Genomic DNA, 24,274 nt, shown 5'->3' on the forward strand with positions numbered 1-24,274 from the left:
GACCTTTCCTCCAACATTTTAGAGATTCATCTGTATTTTTGAGTGGCAGTTGTTTGTTAATTTCCATTACCATTCCACCGTATGAAATGCTAAAATGTACTTATGTCTTCTACTGGAAAATTCGATTATATCTAGGTTGGAGTTAATAACATTCTTGCAGATGTCTTTTGGTGCATACATGCACACTTTTTCTAGGTGTATACCTAGGAGAGGAATCGCTGAGTCCTAAGTTATGTTGTATATGAGCAGCTTTAGTAGATACTGAGAAAGAGTATCCATTTGTACAAAATTTCTCCCTTATCCAAAGACATGCGGTATTAGTATTTTAAAGTCTAATAAATACTTCAAGGCTCACCTTCAGAAAAGTTATACTGGGAATTCCTAGCCCAGTTAGATCCAGGAGGAACCTAACCCTAACCACTGAAGGAGATCCAGTGGTTAGGACTCGGCACTTTGACTGCTGGAGTCCAGGGTTTGATCCCTGGTAGGGGAACTAAGGTCTGGCCCAAAAAGAAAAAGTTAATTTATACCCCCACCAAAATCAGATAAATTCAAGTCCTACTACATTCTCACCAACAGAAGGACTGTCAGTCTCTTTAATTTTATATCTCATAGCCAGCTATCTTATATTCCCTTGCAGTAGTGAAATAAACATGCAATACTTCATTCAAATGGTGAAAATCCTTTCTCTCTTCTTCTCTCTCCTTCCTTCCCCCCTTCCTTCTCTCTCTCTGCTACATGTTCTTTGCCTTTTGTCTTTTAGAATGTCTAATTTCTTTCTTTCTTTTTTTTTACTTTTTCTCCATACCTTCAGGGTTATTAATGGTGCTTTTTTTGTCTCCACAAAAGCTTTATGCTTAAATGTAGTTAAGTCCATTAATTTCTTCTTTATGGTTTTGTACTTTTGTGTCAGTTAGGAAAGCTCTCCTCATCCAATATTATAAAAGATAATTGTTAGTTATTTTATGGGGTTTTTGACACTTAAAATTTTAATATATATAAAATTTATTTTGATATAAAAACTAAGATAAGGTCCAGTTTAATTTCTTTACCAAAGCATTAAACAGTTACCGCCTTTACAATGCTTCTACTTCCTATTTTGTTCTTTTGTTTTACTGCATCGGCTTGAAATTCCAGAGCAATGTTAGGTAGTAGGGGAAAGAGCAGACATCCTTGTCTAATGTTTCACCACTAAGCATAATGATGCTATAAGTTTAAAATATATACTTTTACCATATTTAAAACACACATTTCTCTTCCTATTTTGGCAATGTTTTCTAAGCATTTGGAATGGATAATGCAGTTTGTCAAAAGTCTTTTCAGCATCTATTCAGATCACATATTTTCCTTTAACCTTGAAGCTGGGAATTATATTAATCTTTTAAAAAATATTGAACATTTCTTGAATTTCTTGAATAATACCCATTTGATACGGTGTATTATTCTTTTGATATACTGCTGGATTCTGTTTATTGGTACTTTATTTTGCATTTTTGTACAAATAACTGGAATTAATCTGTATTTTCCCTTTTCTAAACTAATTTTATCATTATTGTCTTCACAAAGGGAACTTAGAAACTGTCTATCTTCATATTCTGAAAGCTTAACAAAGGCCCCGAGGAGGTCTGAAATTATTCAACTCTGAAACAAACTAGACCTAGCGTATTTTGGTATGCGGGAAGGGAGGAGTAACTCCTTGACAATATGTTCTTTTTTTTTTTATTATACAGATATTTATTAAACACCCACTCTAGACCATGCACTATACTAAGTGCTAAGAATTCAGTATAAAATTTTTAATACAACTTTTTAAAAATTTATCTTTAATTGGAGGATAATTGGTTTATAATATTGTGCTTGTTTCTGCTGTAAAACAATGTGAATCAGCTATAAGTTCACATATATCCACCCCCTTGGACTTCCTTCCCACCCACTCTACCCCCATCTCACCCCTCTAGGTCATCACAGAGCACTAGGCTGAGCTCCCTGTGTTATATAGCAGCTTCCCACTAGCTATCTATTTTACACATGGTAGTGTATATATGTCAATGATACTCTCTCTCTTTGTCCCACCCTCTTCTTCCCTCACTGTGCCCACAGGGTCATTCTCTATGTCTGTCTCTCTATTCCTGCCCTGCAAACAGGTTCATCAGTGTCATTTTTCTAGATTCCATATATATATGTGTTAATATATGATACTTGTTTTTCTCTTTCTGACTAACTTCATTCTGTATGACAGATTCTAGGTTCATTCACCTCATGACCACTGACTCAATTTCATTCTTTTTATGGCTGAGTAATATTCCATTGTATATATGTACCAAAACTTCTTTATCCGTTCATCTGATGGACATCCAGGTTGCTTCCATGTCCTGTCCTTTGCAAATAGTGCTGCAATGAACACCAGGGTACATGTGACTTTCTGAATTACAGTTTTCTCAGGATATATGCCCAGTAGTGGGATTGCTTGGTCATACTGTAGTTCCATTCCTAGTTTTTAAAGGAATCTCCACACTGCTCTCCATAGTGTCTGCATTGATCTACATTCCCACCAACAGTGTAAGAGGGTTCCCTTCTCTCCATGTGCTCTCCAGCATTTATTGTTTGTAGATTTTTTGATGATGGCCATTCTGTCTGGTGTGAAGTGATACCCTCCTGTAGTTTTGATTTGCATTTCTCCAATAATGAGCAATGTTGAGCATCCTTTCATGGGTTTGCTGGCCAACTCTCAAACAAACTAGGCCTAGCACATTTTAGTATGTGGGAAGGGAGCGGTGACTCTTTGACAGGATCTTCCAACCTCTGTTGTACCTCTCAGGGCCAGAACACCTGCAGGTACTGTCCTACAGCTTGCTGGTAGTCTGCTTAAATAAGGATAACCAAATAGTCAAGTGGCAGAACCAGAAGATGACCCCAAATCCTGATGACTCTATAAAGGTTTTCATTTTTTCATCATGCTATATAGTCTTTCCCCCCGAGATCCAGGAGGGCCAAATGCTGAAAATAACAGTGCCACCTTAAAGTGTCTGCGAATCTCATTGACTATTATCAATACACAGTGGTTTGTCATCCCTTGGTTAGACACAGTACCTATGTGTGCATGACTCAGAAGCTTTAACTAGCCCATGTGCATCTATACATACAGCAGACTTAGAATCATGAGTTTGTGGTATTATGTACTAGGGAAGTTGCTTCCTGACATTTCTCTCCATTCACCACTGGTTTGTCCCACCACAGGCCAGATGAAGCCTAGCCTTCTGTAACTGCACTTTACTATTCTTATTATATAATCATTTGTACCCTTGGCTTTTTCTGTTTATTTTTACTTTTGGCCATGCCGCAAGACTGTGGGATCTTAACTCCTCAACCAGGGATGGAACCCATGCTTCCCACAGTGGATGTGCAGAGTCTTAACCACAGAACCACCAGGGACGTCCCTGCCCTTGGCTTTCATTCCTACTAGAGTAGGAGCATCCAAGTATATCCATTGTTGTATTTCTAGCATTTTGCACACTTTCTGGCATATATGGCATTGATGGATGAAGCCTTTCTTTTACAGGTTCCAATTACTCTTTGAAATCAAATTGGAAAGACGAAAATTTAGCTTTCTATTTCATGCATTATGTACAAAAAATTAACTGAAAACAATTCCTTCACAGTAGAGACACTAACAATCATTTACAAACTATTAACCAATTAAGAAGAAATGCAATAATCACTTTTAATTTGGAAAATCAAATCTGTAGAGGAAGATTGATTCAATATGACATAAACTAAATTCCTTTTCCCAGCTTGGGATCACTTGCCATCCAAGTTGTTAGAGTGCACAAGAGCTTGTTAATCCAAAGACATCTACCAGTTTAGTAAGATCATTTAAACCCTCAGACAGTGAAAGTTCTGACATTAGCTGTGAACTATAATTGCATGCCTCAGACAGTAAAGAATCTTTCTGCAATGTGGGAGACCTAGATTTGATCCCTGGGTCAGGAAGATCCCCTGGAGAAACGAATAGCTACCCATTCCAGTATTCTTGCCTGGAGAATTCTATGGACAGAGGAGCCTCATGGACTACAGTCCATGGGGTTGCAAAATGTCAGACACGACCGAGTGACTAAAACACACACATGTAATTGTATATCTGTTAAATCCACAAATGATATAAAATGGGTCATCTTTTACCCAGTGCTTTGAAATGCCACTTTAGCATAGACTCATTTTTCACATATTTTTGAGTCTGTTTCTGGACTTTGTTCTGGTCCACTGACTTGTTTATTTTATAGTAGCTTGATAATACATTTTATATGCAGTAGGGCTGATCCCTTCTTTCTCTGCTTTTAAAAAAAAAATCTCTTGAGTAGTTTAAAACATTTACTTTTCTCTATGATAATTAAAAACAGCTTTAAAAAAATTTTTTTTATTGGAGGAAAATAGCTTAATTAGTTAAAAAGTCCTGGTGGCTTTTTAGCTGGGATTGTGATAAGCTTATAGGTGAATTATGGGAGGATAGTTATATTTAGAATAATGATTTTTTAATCTTTCTGTACAAAAAGTGGGTATGTCTATTTATTCAAAACATCTTCATGACTCTCAGGAGAAATTTAAAGTATATATATACTTTACACACACACACACCTGAACTTATCATGTTGTATTGTAATTTCCTATTTATTAATCATTTTCCTTCAGTAGATTATCAGTTCATTAAGGGCAGCTCTTTATTAACCATTGTATTGTATTGTACTGTACTGTATTGTATTATTGTCCAGCCCTATGGGCAATGCTAACATGTAGTGAATATTCAATAAGTAAATGGATGAAGTAGCTTCATCACAAACCCTGAATGTTTTTGACTATTCCAAGTGACTGTATACCAGTGGGAGGAGGTGGGGAAGATAGAAGCTTGCAGAGATTACTGTACACCAGTTCTCAAAACCAAGTTTTGTCCTAGTTCCTCTTACCCCTCATTCCACAGTTCCCCACCAGACCTGAAAGCCTAAAGAAACCATCTGAAAGACAAGTGACACTCATTTCTCCATGCAAATAACAATTTCAAAAGTACTATAAAGGGTCCCCCATTCATATTCCCTTTCCTTTAAGGGATGGAAGAAAACTGACTCTCAGAGAAGGGCTCTTTGGTCCATGAATTCTTTATAATGGAGGCACACAGACTTGAAATGATGTCCTCAGCTCTCTCACAGGAAGTGTCACTGTTCTCAGGATGGGGTAGCTCTTGTGGAAAATGCCTCTTCTTTTGTCTATGATGATAGAACGAGGCTTCTGAGCTCAATCAGCTCTTTGCTTTTTATTACTTTTTTTAAATAGGAGTATATAGTTGCTTTACAATGTTTATTTATTTTTGGCTGTGCTGAGTGTTTGTTGCTGCACGGGCTTTTCTCTAGTTGCAATAAGCGGGAGCTAGTCTCTATTTGCAGTGCATGGGCTTTTAACTGCAGAGGCTTCTCTTGTTGTAGAGCACGGGCTCTAGGCATGTGACGCAGTAGTTGCAGCTCCCAGGCTCTAGGGCACAGGCTCAGTAGTTTTGGCACAGGGACTTAGTTGCCTCCGCAGCACGTGGGATCTTCCAGGACCAGAGATTGAACTCGTGTCGCTTGCATTGGCAGATGGATTCTTTACCACTGAACCACCAGGGAAGCCCCTTCAAACAGCTCTTTGGAGAGAAACATAAACACTCAAAATCTAAACTTTACATGTGTGCATGCTCAGTTGTGTCTGACTCTGCGATCCCATCAACTGTAGCCCACCAGTCTCCTCTGTCCATGGGATTTTCCAGGCAAGAATACTGGCATGGGTAGCTATTTCCTTCTCCAGGGAATCTTCCTGACCCAGGGATTGAACCTGAGTCCACTGCATTGACAAGCAGATTCTTTACCTCTGAGTCACCTGGAAAGCCCAAACTTCACATACCTGCATTCAAATTCATGAAAACTAGAAGTATAGTTGCTCCCAGGATTGGGTGGCTCTTGTGGAAAATGCCTTCAGAAGTACTTCTGGCAGCCATCTCCTGTGCACAGCAGTCTGGAGAGCACTCTGCCTTCTTGGCTGTGGGGTCCATGTCCCATCCTGGGAGGCCAATGGGCTCACTAGCTCAAGGGGAGATAAGTGCCCACAAGGGGTCTCTACCAGCATAAACCTCTTGAGTCTCTGTCTTTGGAAGTGATCGCCCCAGTATAAGAATGGAAATTGACCCATGGTCCTGCTGGGAAAAATAGATGACCATTGCTTCCAGCTTAAGCAAAGTTGGAGCAGATCCTCCCAAAGGTAGGATACCTACATAATGAAATTTTGTAGGATGCATAATTTTGAATTTTTGACAATTGCTTAGGTACTTGATGAATCTCTTTATTTTGCATATTGTAAAGCCAAGACCCAGAAAGGTAAAATAACTGGTTAGTCGTTACATGGCTAGTTAGAGATAAAGCTGGAATGAGAGCTTGGGTCTTCAAGCAATTAGCCAAATGTCTTTTCCATTCTGTTACATTGCCACTGAAGTGAAGTGAAGTGAAAGTTCTGACTCTCTGTGACCCCATGAACTATACAGTCCGTTGAATTCTCCAGGTCAGAATACTAGAATGGGTAGCCTTTCCCTTCTCCAGGGAATCTTCCCAACGCAGGGATTGAACACAGGTCTCCTGCATTACAGGAAGATTCTTTCCCAACTGAGCCACAAGGGAAACCCAAGAATACTGGAGTGGGTAGCCTACCCCTTCTTTAGGGGATCTTCATTTAATCCCAATATATTATCCCAATATACCTTATATTTAAATTCATATTTTATTCAAAAGCATTTGCTGTTAGATTAGGTGAAAATAAACCCAGGCTTCAGAGTTTTACTATAAATCTACTTTTAGAAAAATTAGCATTTGCCTAGAATGCTTTTGAAAATGTATTTTAACATATCTTTTCAGCTTAACATATTTTATGTCAGAATCAAGTGAAGTAGCAACTGTTGATCAACACTATTATTATCAAAGAAAAATTCAGGCTATTAACTCTCACTTTATGCTGAGCACAGGCAGAGAGTGATAAAAATCGTAACTTTAAACTTTTTTTTAAATCACCAAACGTGTGAAAAAGTCTCTTCTTGGCATGTTGGATGGTGATAACGCACCTTTCTTCTTCACCACATTCATGAAGTTTTTGACAAATGTAGGAGATCTGGCAATTCATTGCAGAAGATTTTGGTGCCAGGCCTAAGGAAGATTTGACTATGGGATCTAAAATCATATTGTAAACTATTATATAATGAACTCGTTTGCAAAAATTCAGCTTTCATGTGCGTTCCCCAAGGTGTAAATGCTGTACTAATAATGTGTGCGTGCTAAGTCGTTTCAGTTGTGTCCGATGCTTTGTGACCCTATGGACTATAGCCTGTCAGACTCCTCTGTCCGTGGGATTCTCCAGGCAAGAATACTGGAGTGGGTTGCCATGCCCTTCTCCAGGGGATCTTCCCTACGCGGGGATCGAACTAGTGTCTTACGTCTCCTGCATTGGCAAGAGGGTTCTTAACAAGCGCCACCTGGGAAGCTGAAATAATACTGGATACAAATATCAATGGCCAGTTGCACATCATTTTTCATTTATGCATTCAAGATGTGTTTATTCATGATTATTTGTGCATTTATTATCTTCAATGTGTCACATTCTTTGCTAGAGATTAAGATTCAATGGTGAATAAAACAGAAATAATATCTACCATCAAGAAGTTGATAGCATGGTCAATTTGAGACCTGTTAGAAAGAGAGGTTATAAGGCACCCTGGGAATGTACAACAAGGGACTGAGGAGAATACTTAAAGACTAGAAGGATGGGTAAGATTACCTTATCTGATTAATTACTTTTTAAAATTCCATGTTTATTTATTTTTGGTTGCATTGGGTCTTCATTGCAGTGTGCAGGCTTCTCATTGTTTGACTTCTCTTATTGTGGAGCTCAAGCTTCAGAATTTGCAGCACGCCGGCTCGTTAGTTGTAGCCTTCCGGGTTTAGTCTCCCTTGGCACGTGGGATCTTCCTGGACCAGGGAAGATCGAACCCCATCTCCCCTGCATTGGCAGGTGGATTCCTATCCACTGGGCCACCAGGGAGGTCTTCTAATTAATTACTGATGAAGAAGGGAGAGACGGAGGAGACACAGGAGAGTGAAGCAGTAAGAACAGTGAAAGAAGGGTTTCTCCTCTCCCTACTTGAAGGGCCTTTCATTTAGTTTTGGCTGATTTTGAGATTTATAAAGTGGCATCAAACTCTACACTATTTTCTGCTACTTGCTTTTATCCCTCAACATTATATTTCTAAGGTTCCTCTATGTCAATGTGTGTAGTTGTGGTTTCTTGAACCTCGTTGCTGTGTGGTATTCCATCATGGAAATATACAGAATTTGTTTTCCTGTCAATAAACATTTGGCTTTTTCTCTCTCTCTCTCCGTCCATCCCTCTACTTGTCTATCCACCCTTATAAACAAGGCTGCTATGAACACTCGTTCACATTTTTCCAAAGCATGTATTTTCTCCAAGGCATATACACGTTTTCTTCAGGGCACATACCTAGGATTAGAACTGGGTTAAAAAGTACATGGCTAGTCAACTTTATTAAAATATGCCAACTTATTTTCCAAAATACTTTTGAATCTTTATATTTTTCATCTTGTTCCACTGCCTCGCCAATACTAGGTATTGTCAAATTTTTATTTTTGCCAATTCAGCAGTTTTAAAATTACATCTCACTATGTTTTTAATTTGTATTTCCCTTATTACAAACAAAGATGAGCCTTTTGGTGCTTATTCATTATTTTTAAAGTTTTTTATATGTATTCTAGATAATTCTGTTTTAAATAAACTTTTAAAATAAACGTGCTGCAAATAACTCACCACCAGTTAGTGGCTTGAATTTTCACTTTTTAAATAATTATTAAATGAACAGAACTTCTTAACTTTAATGTAGTTCCATTTATAACTATTTTCCTGTTCTTTATGAGTAATGCTTTTCCATGTTTGAAAACAAATCTTCCTGTTTCCTAAGGTCATAAAATTATGATATATTTGATTAAATAAAACACAGTTGTTTTTAATATTCAGGTTATTATTCATTTAAAATCAATTTCTGTGCATGGCATGAAAGAGAGATATAGTTTCCTAGTGATTAATTAACTGACCAACACCATTTATAGACTATTTCCTTCATTTTCCCACTTATCTGGGAACCATGTCTAGTTTTCATACAGATGTGATACTGTCTCTGGGCTCTTTATTCTGTTGCACTGATCAATTTTTTCTCTTTCTCTGTCCTATTCCATTCCATGCTACCTTCTTAAAAACTTGTTTTAAATTGAAGTGAAGTTGATTTATAATGTTGTGTTAGTTTCTGGTGTAGAGTAAAGTGATTCAGTTATATTCTGAATATATTCAGATGTATTCTTTTTCATATTCTTTTCCTTTATAGGTTATTATAAGACATTGAATATAGTTACCTGTGCTCTACAGTAGGACTTTGTTGGTTATTTATTTTATTTATGGTAGTATGTATCTGCTATTCTCAAACTCCTAATTTATCCCACCCCACTATCTTAATTGCTGTAACTTGATTACAAGCCTTGATATATGGTAGGGAAAACTCCCCTTCATTCTTCATTTGGAGTATCTTTTTTTTGTCTTTTTTGGCTGTGTACTATGTGGGACCCTAGTTTCCTGACCAGGGATCGAACCCATGCCCCCTGCATTGGAAGTGTGGACTCTTAACCACCGGACCACAAGGAAAGACCCCTTCAGGAGCATAACTATTCTTAGCCCTTTGTTAATCTGTACAGATTTTGAAATCAGCTGGTCAAATTCCTCAAATAATGCTGTTGAAGTTTTGATTGAGAGCACTTTGAATTTATAGATCACTTCAGAGAGAATTGATATCTTTCCAGCCTTGAACTCACACTGTCCATGAATATTATATATTTTCCTATTTATTTAGGTTTTGCACATCTTTTAATGGATTCATTTCATTTATTATTATTATAAGTGGTGTGGCATTTTTGAGAATTTCTACCATTTTCCCTTAAGAAAAATCTGATTTATTGAAAATTTTAAACTTATAGAAAAGTAGATTAATGTAATAAATCCCCGTCATCATCCATAATCTCTATGGCTTCCAACTCATGGCCAATTGTGTTTCATCTATACCTTTCCTCACTACTCCCCCACTAAACACTTTGGAACAAATCCTAGGCATCTTATTATTTCATGAATATTTGGGTATATTTCTCTAAAATATAAGGATTAATGTATGTGGCTCAGCAGTAAAGAATTTTCCTGCAACGCAGGAGCTGCAAGAGATGTGGATTCGATCCCAGGGTCAGGAAGATCCCCTGGAAAGGGCCTGGCAACCCACTCCAGTATTCTTGCCTGGAGATTCCATGGACAGAGGAGCCTGGTGGGCTATGGTCTGGAGGGTTGCAAAGAGTTGGACACTTTTCTACAGTCTGGATTTTGCGGACTGGTCAGTGAAGTGTTGTGTGTGTTCTCTTGCTGTTTATATATTAAACCAGTGTTTGAGCCTGAGGCTTGATCACACTCTATGTTGATTTTATGGTAAGACTACTTCATAGGCAGCAGTGTGTGCTTCCTTTGGGAGATACAGAATGCCTGGTCTTTCTTTTTTGTAATGCTACCAACTCATGATGATTATTCTCTAGATTCATTTATTTATTAGAGGGTACAGAAAATTGGAATACTAATTCTATCCTTTTGTCTTCTTCTGTGGAGAAACTTTCCCTCATCAGTTGTTTTTCCTGAGGTACATAAATACACATAGAAAGACAGGATAAATGCTTGATCTCTTCTTTTTACCAAATTTCAAAACAGTGGCCTTAACTTTGAATACACGCTTTAAAAGTAAATCATATTTTTATTTCAAAGCTGTTCCCCATTGATGAAAACTGTAAGGATGGATCTCTTTTGATTCTGCCATCAGAGCAACTTTCTAAGACATCAATTTCTAAGACATCAATTTTGTTAACTTCATATTTGCATTGGTTTTCATCCCCTCCCAATAAAAAAAGATGAGTTTCATTGGTTATACAACATATTTACTGATGTAAATCTGTATGAGTTTTGATATTTTCGTCAAATTCACTGTTCAAAAATTAATTGTTTTGTATTAGCAATGTGTGTGTGTGTGTGTGTGTGTGTGTGTGTGTGTGCGCGCGCGCGTGCGCTCAGTTGCTGAGTTACGTTTGACTCTTTGAACCCCCATGGACTGTAACCCGCCAGGCTCCTCTACCTATGGAAGTTTCCAGGCAAGAATACTGGAGTAGGGTGCTATTTCCTATTTCAGGGGATCTTCCAGACCTAGGGATCTAACCCATGTCTCTTGGGTTCTGCATTGGCAGGCAGATTCTTTACCACTAGTGCCACCTGGGAAGTCCTATATCATCTATGAATCCATTCAAAATGATATGCAGAATTCCAATTTCTTCTCCATCCCCAAACTCCCCTCCTCCATCCCTCCCTCTTCCTTTCTTTCCTTCTTTCTTCCTATCTCTGTCGCTCCATCTATATCTACCTATTCTACACTCATATGGTGAGATTAGCAAATACTGCTTCATCTGCTATGGCTCAAACGAGGTTGCCCTGGATTTTTTTGGTGTCAACACATCTGTCAAGGTCACATGCTAAACCAGTTGAAAACAGGTAGGTGCTCCCTGAGGTGTTACGATGACTCACTCCTCACAACAACACTTCTCAGGAGGACTTTTCCCACCAGGTATGCTCACTGTTTATCTCTGACACTTAAGGGCTGGGCCAGAGCTTGAAGCTAAACCCCCTTAACTAAGCACACTCTTTTGCCTGTTGCTGCCAATTCATGCACCTGCGCTGGGGGTGCTGAGCAGAGGGGCCTTCAGCCTCAGTCCTCTGGTGTTAGAACCAGATGCCCCAATAAACCACCCAGGGTTTATACACCCATACCTCTTTGGTCAGCTTCCTAACAAGGAATTTTGAAAGATATATGCTTTGTCAGCATTAAAAAAAAAACCAAAAACAAACAAACAAAAAAACTGCCTAAGTGTCTACTTGTCTTAGTTTTACAAAACTAAGAAAGGTTATTACAGTAATTCTTCCCAGAGCAAGTAATATCTCCCACATGACTAAATGAATCCACCTCTAGATTTAGAAGTGGCTGATGACTTTCAAATAGGAAAAGGAGTACGTCAAGGCTGTATATTGTCACCCTGCTTATTTAACTTATATGCAGAGTACGTCATGAGAAACGCTGGGCTGGAAGAAACACAAGCTGGAATCAAGATTGCCGGGAGAAATATCAATAACCTCAGATATGCGGATGACACCACCCTTATGGCAGAAAGTGAAGAAGAACTTAAGAGCCTCTTGATGAAGGTGAAAGAGGAGAGTGAAAAAGTTGGCTTAAAGCTCAACGCTCAGAAAACTAACATCATGGCATCTGGTCCCATCACTTCATGGGAAATAGATGGGGAAACAGTGGAAACAGTGTCAGACTTTATTTTTGGGGGCTCCAGAATCACTGCTGATGGTGATTGCAACCATGAAATTAAAAGACACTTACTCCTTGGAAGGAAGGTTATGGCCAACCTAGATAGCATATTTAAAAGCAGAGACATTACTTTGCCAACAAAAGTCCATCTAGTCAAGGCTATGGTTTTTCCAGTGGTAATGTATGGATGTGAGAGTTGGACGGTGAAGAAAGCTGAGCGCTGAAGAATTGATGCTTTTGAACTGTGGTGTTGGAGAAGACTCTTGAGAGTCCCTTGGACTGCAAGGAGATCCAATCAATCCATCCTAAAAGAGATCAATCCTGGGTGTTCATTGGAAGGTCTGATGTTGAACCTGAAACTCCAATACTTTGGCCACCTCATGCGAAGAGTTGACTCATTGGAAAAGACCCTAATGCTGGGTGGGATTGGGGGCGGGAGGAGAAGGGGACGACAGAGGATGAGATGGTTGGATGGCATAACCGACTCAATGGACATGGGTTTGGGTAGACTCTGGGAGTTGGTGATGGACAGAGAGGCCTGGCGTGCTGCAATTCATGGGGTCGCAAAGAGTCAGACACGACTGAGCAACTGAACTGAACTGATGACTTTCAAATTGAACTTTTATCAACAGTGGTTTGTTTTTCTTTGTAAGTGTATGTCCTAGCCTCTTAACCAAGATGTTAAGTTCTGTAAGGTTGTAAGTTCTTTATACATAGTAAGTGCTCAGTAAATAACTAATTATATTAGCAATGAAAGTGAAAGTGAAGTCGCTCAGTCGTGTCCGACTCTTTGCGACCCCATGGACTGTAGCCTACCAGGCTCCTCCGTCTGTAGGATTCTCCAGGCAAGAGTACTGGAGTGGGTTGCCATTTCCTTCTCCAGGAGATCTTCCCAACCCTGGGATAGGACCCGGGTCTCCCACATTGCAAGCAGATGCTTTACCATCTGAGCCACCAGGGAAGTCACACATTAGCAATATGGGTAGAGAAAAACTACTCAAGATTTAGAAGGGCGGGTGAATGGCTTGATCTATTTAAATCTCCTCTGTCACGGAAGGCAGCACGTAGCCCAGCTTGGATAAGATGGACCCCAGGGATCAATAGCACTGCCACTCAGCTTGGTATCCAGACCCACAGAAGCAGCACCATCTAGGAAATTATCAGCAGTGCAAATTCATGGACCCCACCCCAGACCTGCTGAATCAGAACCTGGAGATGTGGGAGGAGGGGCAGGTCGATCTGCTTTTACAAGTCCTCTGGGAGATTCTCATAGATGATAAATTCTGAGAACTGCTGGTCCACAAGAGTGCAGCATGGGGAGGGCTGTGTTAACAAAGGAAATGGGAACCGCTTCCACTCAGTAGTCCACCAACCATGCTAGCTTTAAGTTCAAGCAAGGAGATAGAAGCTGTTGATGATTACTGTGCCCCAGAGTAACCAAGAGAGGGGCAAGTATTTCTTTAAAAATAGACAGGTGGAGGTACCTATGAGTGATGGCCCTCCATAATTGATTAGATATATATTTGTAGGACCTCAGGTTAAGATGATGCTTAAAAATAAATTATAGCTGTCCATTGTACTGCAGGCTTTGGTGAGAAATCTAGTTTTCTTTCATTGATAAAAGCAAGAAAGGATAAGCCAAAAAAAAAAAAAAAAAACAAGCCAAAGCAAAAACAAACCCCAACAACCCCGCAGTACTCAAGGCCTGTCTAGACAGGACACCTCTACAGAGCTTTATATGCAAAATAGGACCTAGAGATGGCTCCAGAAAACAACAGACTTCTCTGAAACCCAGACCTTTTCTGATGCTTTAGACAGGTATAGATGAACATTTTCTGCCCGGGACCAGATAGTAAATATTTTAGGCTTTGCAGCCATAAACAACTGCTCAACTTGTCGTGTGAAAATAGCCATGGCCAATATAGAAACAAATGTGCACGGCTGTGTTCCAGTAAAATTTTATTTATGGACAGTGAAACTAAAATTTGTGTAATTTTCACAGGTCATGAAGTGTTATTCTTCTTCCAGTTTCTTTCAACCACCAAAAAATGTAGAAATAATTCTCAGCTTGTAAGTGGCACAAAAATAAATGGTGGCTAGATTTAGCCCTTGTTCTGTGATTCACTGACCCCTACTCTAGACTAGAGATGGCATCACTGACTCAATGGACATGAGTTTGGGCAAAGTCTGGGAGATAGTGAAGGTCAGGGAAGCCTGGTGTCCTGCAGTCCACAGGGTCTCAAAGAGCCAGACATGACTTAACACCTGACTGATCTGAATCCAGACTAGGGGCTGCCAAAGGCAACAGGAAATATTTTGAATGTGCCCAAGTATGTAGAGGAGAATATAACAGAAACCATATAAAGCTAATTAATACAAAATCTATTTAGGAGAGAGGGGAGATGGAGGAGAGAGATGGTCTCCACCAACTACTCTTAAACAGAGAAACCTAAAGGTTGATGACCACTGATGACCACCACTTCCTCCTGAGGCTACCGTTGGCTGCAGAAAACTCTGGGTGCCTCACCCACCCAGTGTAAAGTGTTAAGATCAATCATGTAAACCGAAATGCCTTCTTCTGAGGATGATGATGAAAATGACAAAAACAGCAAGAAATTAGAGGAAAAGAAGAATCTGTTAGTAAGAATCCAGAACAGGAGCATAGACTCCTAATTCCCTGCTCCTTCTTAACTCCCACTCCTGTTCTGTCCTTCCATTGCTATAATAAAAGTGTAAGTGTACAAACAAAAGGCAAGTTCCTATTTCTTTGTCAAATAGCACACTGTTTACACTTTTCCACCTTGCCTTTTTCCCCCTCAACAGTGTATCCTTCACATCACTCCACAGCAGTGTACAGAAATGTTCTTTATTCCATTTTTAAGGTCGTGCAATACCCAATTATTGCGATGTGGATTTACCATAGTTTATTTAGGCAGTCTATCATGGGTGGACATTCAGATTATTTCTTCCTTTGCTTCCACAAACAGCAGCCATAGTCATTAGTGAGGTGTACATGTATATGCCAATGCTATTCATTTCACACATATCATCCTGTTTAGTTCTTTTAAAAATGAATGTTACATTGATTTATAACATTGTGTAAGTTGTTTGGGCTTCCCAGTTGACTCAGTAGTAAAGAATTCTGCCCTCCAATGCAGGAGCCATAGGAGACAAGGGTTCAATCCTTGGGTGGGGAGATCCCCTGGAGAAGGAAATGGCAACACACTCCAGTATTCTTGCCTGGGAAGTCCCATGGACTGAGGAGCCTGGCAGGCTCTAGTCCTTGGAGTCGCAAAGAGTTGGACACGGCTGAGCATGAACACATGGTAAATTGTGTACATTGACTTCTATACACACTACCAAAAATCTAGCATGCTCACCACCAAAAGTTTAGCTTCCATCAGTCACCATACAATTGATCCACTTTACCCCTTTTGTCCTTCCCTCACCCCTGTTTAATTCTTGCAGCAATCTTGTGAAAAGGGGTAATGATTGCCCCTTTACAGGTAAGGAAAGATTTACAGGTTGGAGAGATTAAACAACAAGCCAAGGGTCAAGCTGCTGTAAGTGGCAGATCAAGGATGCCTGACATTGTGACTAGTCCTGGGCACTCTGCCCACTTCCTCCTCTGATTCAGATCCACGTGGAGGAGCAGGGCAGGTTCCTCTTCACCCTCCTCCCCAAGCTTCCTGGCACCAGCTCACATTTTTTTGCAAACTGACTGAGACCAAGTGTCCTACCTCTTCCAGCTCCAGCCCTCAGCTGGGAGCCGATTTGTTAAATAGCTGCACAAGGTTTGGAAGGCTGCCCGGGATGTTCCCATCCGAACAAAAAAAGAGAATCCAGTGGGACAAAACCGAGATCCTGGGCACCTGCACACTCTCGGGGTCTCCAAGCATCACCCTCCTTGCCTCTGGCTACAGTGGTTCCCCAGGGCATTTAGGGGAGAGGGGAGAAGCCAGAGTAAGAGAGCTGGACCAGTGATATTCAAACCATTGCTGCTTCCCTCCCCTCCGGGCCTCTACCCTAAAATGACCTTATTCCCTCCCAGCCAATCTGGGGCAGGAGCATGAGTTGGGGAGGTCAGGGAAGCAGGGAGTAGGGGTGATTGGCATCAACTTCCTTTGTCCCCTCAGCCTGACCTGAGTTTGGGTATAGTCCAGACATCAGAGAGTGTCAATCCTGTGGCCATAGGGGGTTAAATGCCTACAGAGCCTAGGAGCAGGTTACAGAGGCCAAGGCAGACATTGTCTGGAAACTGTAGGAGTGAGGGTAAGTGGGGGCAAGGGGTACACTGTTGCTGCTTCTCTGAGCTTGCTGTGCTGTGTGCTAAGTAGCTCAGTCGTGTCCGATTCTTTGTAACCCCATAGCCTGCCAGGCTCCTCTGTCTATGGGGATTCTCCAGGCAAGAATACTGGAGTGGGTTGCCATGCCCTGCGCCAGGGGATTGTCCCAGCTCAGGGATCGAACTCTGGTCTCCCACATTGCAGGCAGATTGTTTACTGTCTGAGCCACCAGGGAGGCCCAAGGGGAACTTCCTATCCCAGGAATTGAACCGGGGTCTTCTGCATTGCAGGCAGATTCTTTACCAGCTGAGCTAAGCAGTGCTATGGCTTATAGTGCCTGAGAAGGAAGCTATATGTCTATACTGGAAGATGATTCTTCAGTAACTGGACAGCGAGGAGCAAAGGGGAAGGTGCACATTTGGAAAGTACAGTTGTTCCTCTGTCTTCAGGGTGATTGTTTCCAGGAACCCCTCGGATACCAAAATCCAATGATGTTCAAGTCCCTTTATACAAAATGGTGAAGTACAGTCAACTCTCTTTATCCAGGGGTTTCACATCTATGGTTTCAAGCAACTATAGATCACCAAGTATACACAATGGCCTTAAAAATTGGGTCAAATTAGCATTCTATTTTTGAAACAAAAAATCCCCAAAGCAGCAGTTTATATCTATTAACCATTTCGGTACTGTGATAAAGGACTTATTTACATCATTTCAGTTAATCTTTATGAAACACGTAAAACATAAAGTTCCCATTTTACAGATGTGAAAGTTGAGGTTCAAAGAGCTTAAGTGATTTGCTCAAACTTGCAAACCTAGTAAGCAGAGAACTCCTGATTCAAACTGATTCAAAAAGTGTTTCACACTCTGCTGACCTCAAAGTCCAGGTACTTAGCTACTTTACTATGCCAGAGCCTCCTCTATCCTTCCTCCATTCATTCAAAATGTATTTAACATCTATGAACTAAACACATGGTGATACAATTAATGAGACAGACATGGTCTTTGCCCTTATGGAGTTTATTTTCTAGTGGTGGGGGGAAGTAAATAAATAACAAATATCACCATGTTGTTTAAACATGGTTATAGACTATGATAAATGTTATGGCTCTCAATCTGAGATTGTTTTAAAGTGAAGTATCTAGTAATTGATGGAAGGGAAGGGGTTCTATGTAAACTCTCCTGACATTGCATTTGTCTATTTAATACGTATAGTACTTTATGGAAGTTCCTTTATACGTAGCTATTTTTAAAAATATGAGCTTTTCCCAGATTGAGCCAAAAGTATAGTTTCATTATTATTAGTCTTTTTTTGTTTTTGTTAGTATTCTGAATTCAATGTTTCCAAAATCCAAAATATCCATTTCCAAGGATCCGGGTTTACATAATCTAAATCTGTGAAGTGTTTAAGGGGAAATCCTCAGGAAAGGAGAAATTATGCCCTAGGAGGAATGGCAGATGGAACCATGTTAGGTTCTTCAGCAGGAAAAAGAAGACTGTCTCCCACAGAACATGACCATTTTTTCTTCCCTGTGTTGGAACATTGTGAAAAATCTCCCATGAATGAAGGCAGGATATGAAATCAACCTATAATTTGAAAGACAAATATATCAGATGAAAAGTGATCTAAACAGTATTATTACAGTCAACTATTATCATTGTTCTTCCATGTAGTTAGAAGATTTAAATCTGAGCTATCTTTTTTTTTTCCCTTTATGTTCATAAATACCCAGGAGGAAGGGAGGTGGTAGATGTTAGTGTTCCCATCATTTCTCAAACAGCATTTGAATGAGAAACACCCACCCTCTACTTGCTTGACAGGGACCTGGAGTCTCATTAGATTAGCATCACTGAACTGCTTTAAATTTCCCAGATAGGCATTGGGTAAACATAAGGTATTATTATTGTTATCACAGTGTCATTATGTTATTGTAATGGTGTGGAGTCTCCCATAAAGCTACACAGGATAGGCTCTTAGCCCAGACCATGACTTGTCCAGTGCTTTGAGCTTAGATGAAAGACACGCACATGTTGTCTTATGCGAGCATCATCACTGTGATTATTGTTGAATTTATGAGTATTGAAGAGTGGACCAATTTTCAAATTCATCTCAACAATGCTCCAATTTTTTTTTTTTTTTTATATTTCCTGTTTGATGGCAATGCTGTGCTCTTTCACACCTGTTTGATGGCCTGGAGAAAAAGAGCACCTTGGGCTTCTGATATCATCAGAAGGGGAGACAGGCAAGATCTTCTAGGATGGGTGGTGGTCTTTATCCCTGTTGGGCAAGAACCTGGTAGAGGGTACAGGGCCCCAGGCCCACTGATGGCTGCACTCAGGTGGGTCATGCTGCTTAAAACCAACTTTGAGTGACTCTTCTCTCACATTTGCTACCTTCTGGAGTCATAAATGGCGATTTTGAGAAAGATTAAGATGGGATCCATTTCAAAAAGAGGAAGGAAGAAGAGCTATAGAGCCAAATGGCACACAAGAGAATCATTTTATGAGATTAAAGTGGTTGATTCATCACTAAATAGACCAGCTGGTAAAATTGTACAGTTTATTTTCAGAATGTATTAATAAATCCAAAGATTTATGTTATGGATGATGAAAGTTTTATTTTGGAGTCTATGAGTTTGGGATCTGCCTTATTTTATCTTGCTGTATTCTGACAATGTCATACTCAAAGGTCATTTTCATTCCACTGTATTGTTTTTCCCCTTTGTGAATTCTACTATTTTCCGTCTTCTCTCAACTGTGTCTATGGCTGTGGCCATAGTTATTTACATTAAAGCCTCACCCTTAATGTTTGCATTTGCTTGCAATTCCTCCACTGAAAGTCTAATGATCTATCCTACCGGAGAATCTGAAAGACTGTAACTTATAAATACAAGATGATATATCCTTTTATCTACTTCCCATTCCGTAGTTGCAGTTCTTTGCAGGGCTGAATATCATCACATTTAAATGAAGGAAAAAAACCTCCTAATTGATGAGCCAGCTGTTCACTGAAATTTTTATATCTAGTCAGGCCTCAGACTAATATAGCTCTGCATGATTTATTAGGACGTGTTTGTAATCAAAGTTATCATCCCTCTCTTATTATGCAATGATTAGTTCTGGGGGCACTGTTTCATGTGTTGCTGAGACTGTAATGGGGGAGAACATACTCTATTTGCTGGTGAACAAAATGAAAACACCTTCCACCTGGTTCAGCCTGGGGAAGGACCGGACCACAGGGTGCTGAGGAGGGGGTGTGCACGGTGGCTGAGTAGACCTTGGCTTTGGAGGCAAATATGGAACAAGAAGAGGACCGTGGCTCAAACTGCTGTGTCTCAGGACATGTGGGTACATTTCGTGTGCAGCTACAGGTTGCGGCTGGTCTGATCACGGTTTTGTGTGGCTGAATACTGAGGCCGGCACTTTATTATCAGAACAGAACAAATCTAGGCTGATGTGCCTGGTATAAAGAACCCCAGGGAGCCTCCGTGCCTCATTCTCTGGCCATTCTTTCCAGTTTTTCTGCTGTTGCACTCCGGATAATTGCAGTTTAATTGGGTGACATGAAATGAAAACTGTGTCCACATTACCCAGGATTATCTCATTTTCCTGAAGCCTGCCACCAGCTGAAAGGAGCCCATTTATCAGACCAAAGAGCTGCGCGCGGTGGCTTTTACGAGCAGGGAAGGGTGTGAGAAAAGGCTAGGAAAAGGAGAAAGGGAGCTGACAGCTAAGAAAAATTATTTCAGTTGTTTATCATGAGGAAAGTTTATCTGATTCTTTACAAAACGATATGGAGGCCGGGGTGTCGAGCCATGAGTAATGAACATGGACCAAGTTTGTTTCCTCCACTGGTTGGACTCAGCGCTGCTTCTCTTTTGTGTGGGCACAGATCAACTTTAAAAGCTTCTTTCAGGCAGCATGAATGCACTTCATTTTACCAAAAAGAACTCTGTATTGATAGCCAGAAAAAAGGAAGGTTGTTTAAAAAGGAAGGGTAGACAATCCGGACAAAATGAGGAGCTTTCAGTTTCTATTATGAGCATGTCTGTCCATTCTTCCCATCTGTTTATACATTCACTGCACAATAATGTCTCTTTGCAATAATATGTTTCCCCTTTTTACACTATTCAGATTGAAAAAAGCCCTCACATCAAGACCATGGAAATAAATACCATAGAAATGTGGGTATAGTGTCAATTTGCGTTCTGTGAGACGATCAAGGTAAACCAAAGGGGCAGAAAAATACTCTGCTACCGCTCATTCATCATTCCCCAGATCCAGGTAAATGAAGGACCTTGTCACTGCCTTGCAAACCCCTTCTGTTGCTATTGCATTTGTGTGAACATTTTAGCCTAATGCACCAATTGTTAGGCAGAAAGCACTGTCTTTGAAATTGTCTATTGCACTCAAATCCCTAGCTGCACAAGGTCTGGGCAGGAGGCGTTTCTATTCAGAAGGAAATAGAAGGCTTTAGTTCAGTAAGCTCAGTGTGGTTGAAGGTTATGGAGGATTTGTGAGTGTTTTAAATAAAAGTTTTCGAATGGGGGAAAGCCCATTATCTAGAATGGTAACAGTGAATATGGAGTCAATACCTGGTGAAACAGTATCGGATGGAGCTGAGTCCTTGCGTTTGAAGTTATCCATCCATGGCGGGTTGACTCCAGGATGTCCCAAAAGCGCACTAAGGAGAGTTTCTCACGTTGTGGAATTCAGCACTTAGTCATGCATCTTTGTTATTTGGGCACATGGATTATCAGGCACATGGATTCACCAGACTCTGTAATGTCTGGTGTTCAGTTTCATATTAGGAAACTATAGTTTAATAGTCTATTCAAGATGTGTGCAATATCTAATTAGATATTGCACACATCTTGAATAGACTATTAATTCTATTCATTAATGCTATTAATTCTATACATTGAGGTCACATACTCAGCTACCTCAAGAACTCTGGACTTTCCTTTCAATCCTTTTAGGCAGATACTAAACTGTCCATAATGTTCCCAAAGCAATGACCTGCTATGGAATTTAGATGTTCTCTTTGTATTTTCCTCAATGATTGGGAAGTACATTAAGTTTAGGGAAGCAGGCATTTGGAAGATACCTGGAATCCCCTAAATGCTATCTGTTTCTCCTCTTTTAAATGATTAGATAAGACGATCTTTTTAAAATGTTTTAGACAATAATTTGCAAAATTTTTAAATGAAAGTTATGATTTTCAAAATTGTTGTTACAATTTATTAGTATTCAGCCCACCCCTGTTAAAGAAAGTTAAAGTTAAGTCAAATCTTTTTTCCCTTTATTCTCTGTCTCTTCTGTGTGTTTGGTTTCCCTTTCTTCTGTGATGTGTTCCCTTTATTCTGTGTCTCTGCTGTATGTGATTAAATATATTCTCAGAGCCTCTCTACTTTTCCTGATTTTTCTTTCCGAGTGAATTATTATCCTTTTATGTTTATTTTCAATCATGTGTGATTTATTCAGAAAGAAAAAAGTTATCTGTAAACTATATCTCGCTAAAACTGGGGGATGGGGAGAAAGAAAGTTAAACAGGAAGAAATCACATTTAATTTTTGTCAAAAAAATATAAGTGCAAAAGTAGCTCTACTTAAAATCTCTAAATCTTACTCTATGTTGAAAAATTCCAATGTGAATTTGACAGAGCATCTTCATGTGTTAGGAGAATAGATTCCCACCACATCTGATTATGATTTTAATTTAAAATTTTAATTTAGTCCCTTGGTCACAGAAAGGATCTATCCATCTGAATGCCACTTTTTACAGCCATAACCCAGAATAAGAACGTGGGACATTAGGGTATTTTAAAAGGGTTCATTCACTTCTTTCCAAATACAGAAAAATAATGTCAGCCTGACTCATCTTGGCTTCTCTGGCAGAAATGACAAATACGCTCAGGCAGACAGAACCCCATGTCAGACCAATTTATAAAAGCCAGGAGATGGGTGTTGTGGGAAGGGAAACCTATTTGTCAAATGGCCATGCCTGCTTACGCAGGCTTCTCCAGTAGGCAAGGAAGCCATCTCAGATTAGGCTATAAGGAACTCTGGAATGCTTTTCTTTACATTAGATATCGGAAGTTCAAATATACTTATCCTCTGGAAAAGAGGTGGGTACAGAATCGCAAAATGTGAGGTTGTCACACACGAACTGACAGCATATGTGTGATTACTGCCCATCCAGGCAGCAAAAAAGAATCACATCCCCTCAGAGCACAGACCTGGATTACCTACTTCCTGTATGCCAGCATGAGGGATGGGTGTAGAACAAGAAAAAAAGAAATCATAACCAAACAAGAAACTACAAAGCAAAAGAGACAAACCAACCAACACAGAGATTCCAGGAAACTCAAAAGACCGAGTGAGAGGGACTTAAGCTTTCCTACCCGCTTGCTCCGTGTGTGGGTTTTAGCCAAATACACAGTGATATATTTATTTAATTATTTTCATTCAGCCACCCATTCAAAGCTCAATTGGGTGCAGAATGCAAATATCATTTTTTTGTGGCTCAGTGGTAAAGAATCCTCCTGACAATGCAGGGTTTGATCCTTGATTTGGGAAGATGCCCTGGAGAAGGAAATGACAACCCACTCGAGCATTCTTGCCTGAGAAATCCCATGGACAGGGAAGCCTGGAGGGCTACAGTCCATGGAATCTCAAAGAATCAGATATGACTTAGCGACTGAACAACAACAAGACAACACAATAGTGTGCTGTGCTGTGCTAAGTCACTTCAGTCTTTGCAACACTATGGACTGTAGCTCTCCAGACAAGAATACTGGAGTGGGTTGCCATGCCCTCTTCCAGGGAATCTTCCTGAACCAGGGGTCAAACCCATGTCTCTCACGACGCCTGCATTGGCAGGAGGATTCTTTGCCACTAGCACCACCTGGGAAGACCAACAAAATAGTAGTACTATTATCTAAGAGAATCATCAGAAGTTCTAGGAAGTGGTTATAAGTAGTCCCCCAGAGGCATGGACCCCATATACCGCTGCAATAAAATAATAGCAAGTGCACTGTTTTTTTAAAACAAAAACCATATTCATAATAATAGCTAACATTTATGGAATGCTCATTATGCCTTTGTATTTCACAGCAAACCCAAATCATAGGTATTAGCAATTAAGATACAGAAAGGTAAAATAATTTGTCCAAGGTAACAAAATTTTATGTGTTTACTCCACCCCAACACCCTATGCATATGCTGAAATTCTAAACCCTAGTGCCTTCAAATGTGACATTATTTGGGAATCTGGTTATTACAGATATAATTAGTTAACATGAGGCCATCTGGAGTAGGGTGGGTCCCTACTCCAATATGACTGTGTACTGACACAAAGGGAGAGTTTGGACCTATATACACACAGGGAGAAGACTGCATAAAGGTGAAAGCAAAGATTAGGGGAGATGCCAAAGAAAGCCAAAGATGGCCAGTAAACCACTAGAAGTCAGGGGAAA

This window comes from Giraffa tippelskirchi, chromosome 12, assembly GCF_054371585.1.
Source record: "Giraffa tippelskirchi isolate mGirTip1 chromosome 12, T2T-mGirTip1v1.2.pri, whole genome shotgun sequence".
In the NCBI taxonomy this organism is placed as follows: Eukaryota; Metazoa; Chordata; class Mammalia; order Artiodactyla; family Giraffidae; genus Giraffa; species Giraffa tippelskirchi.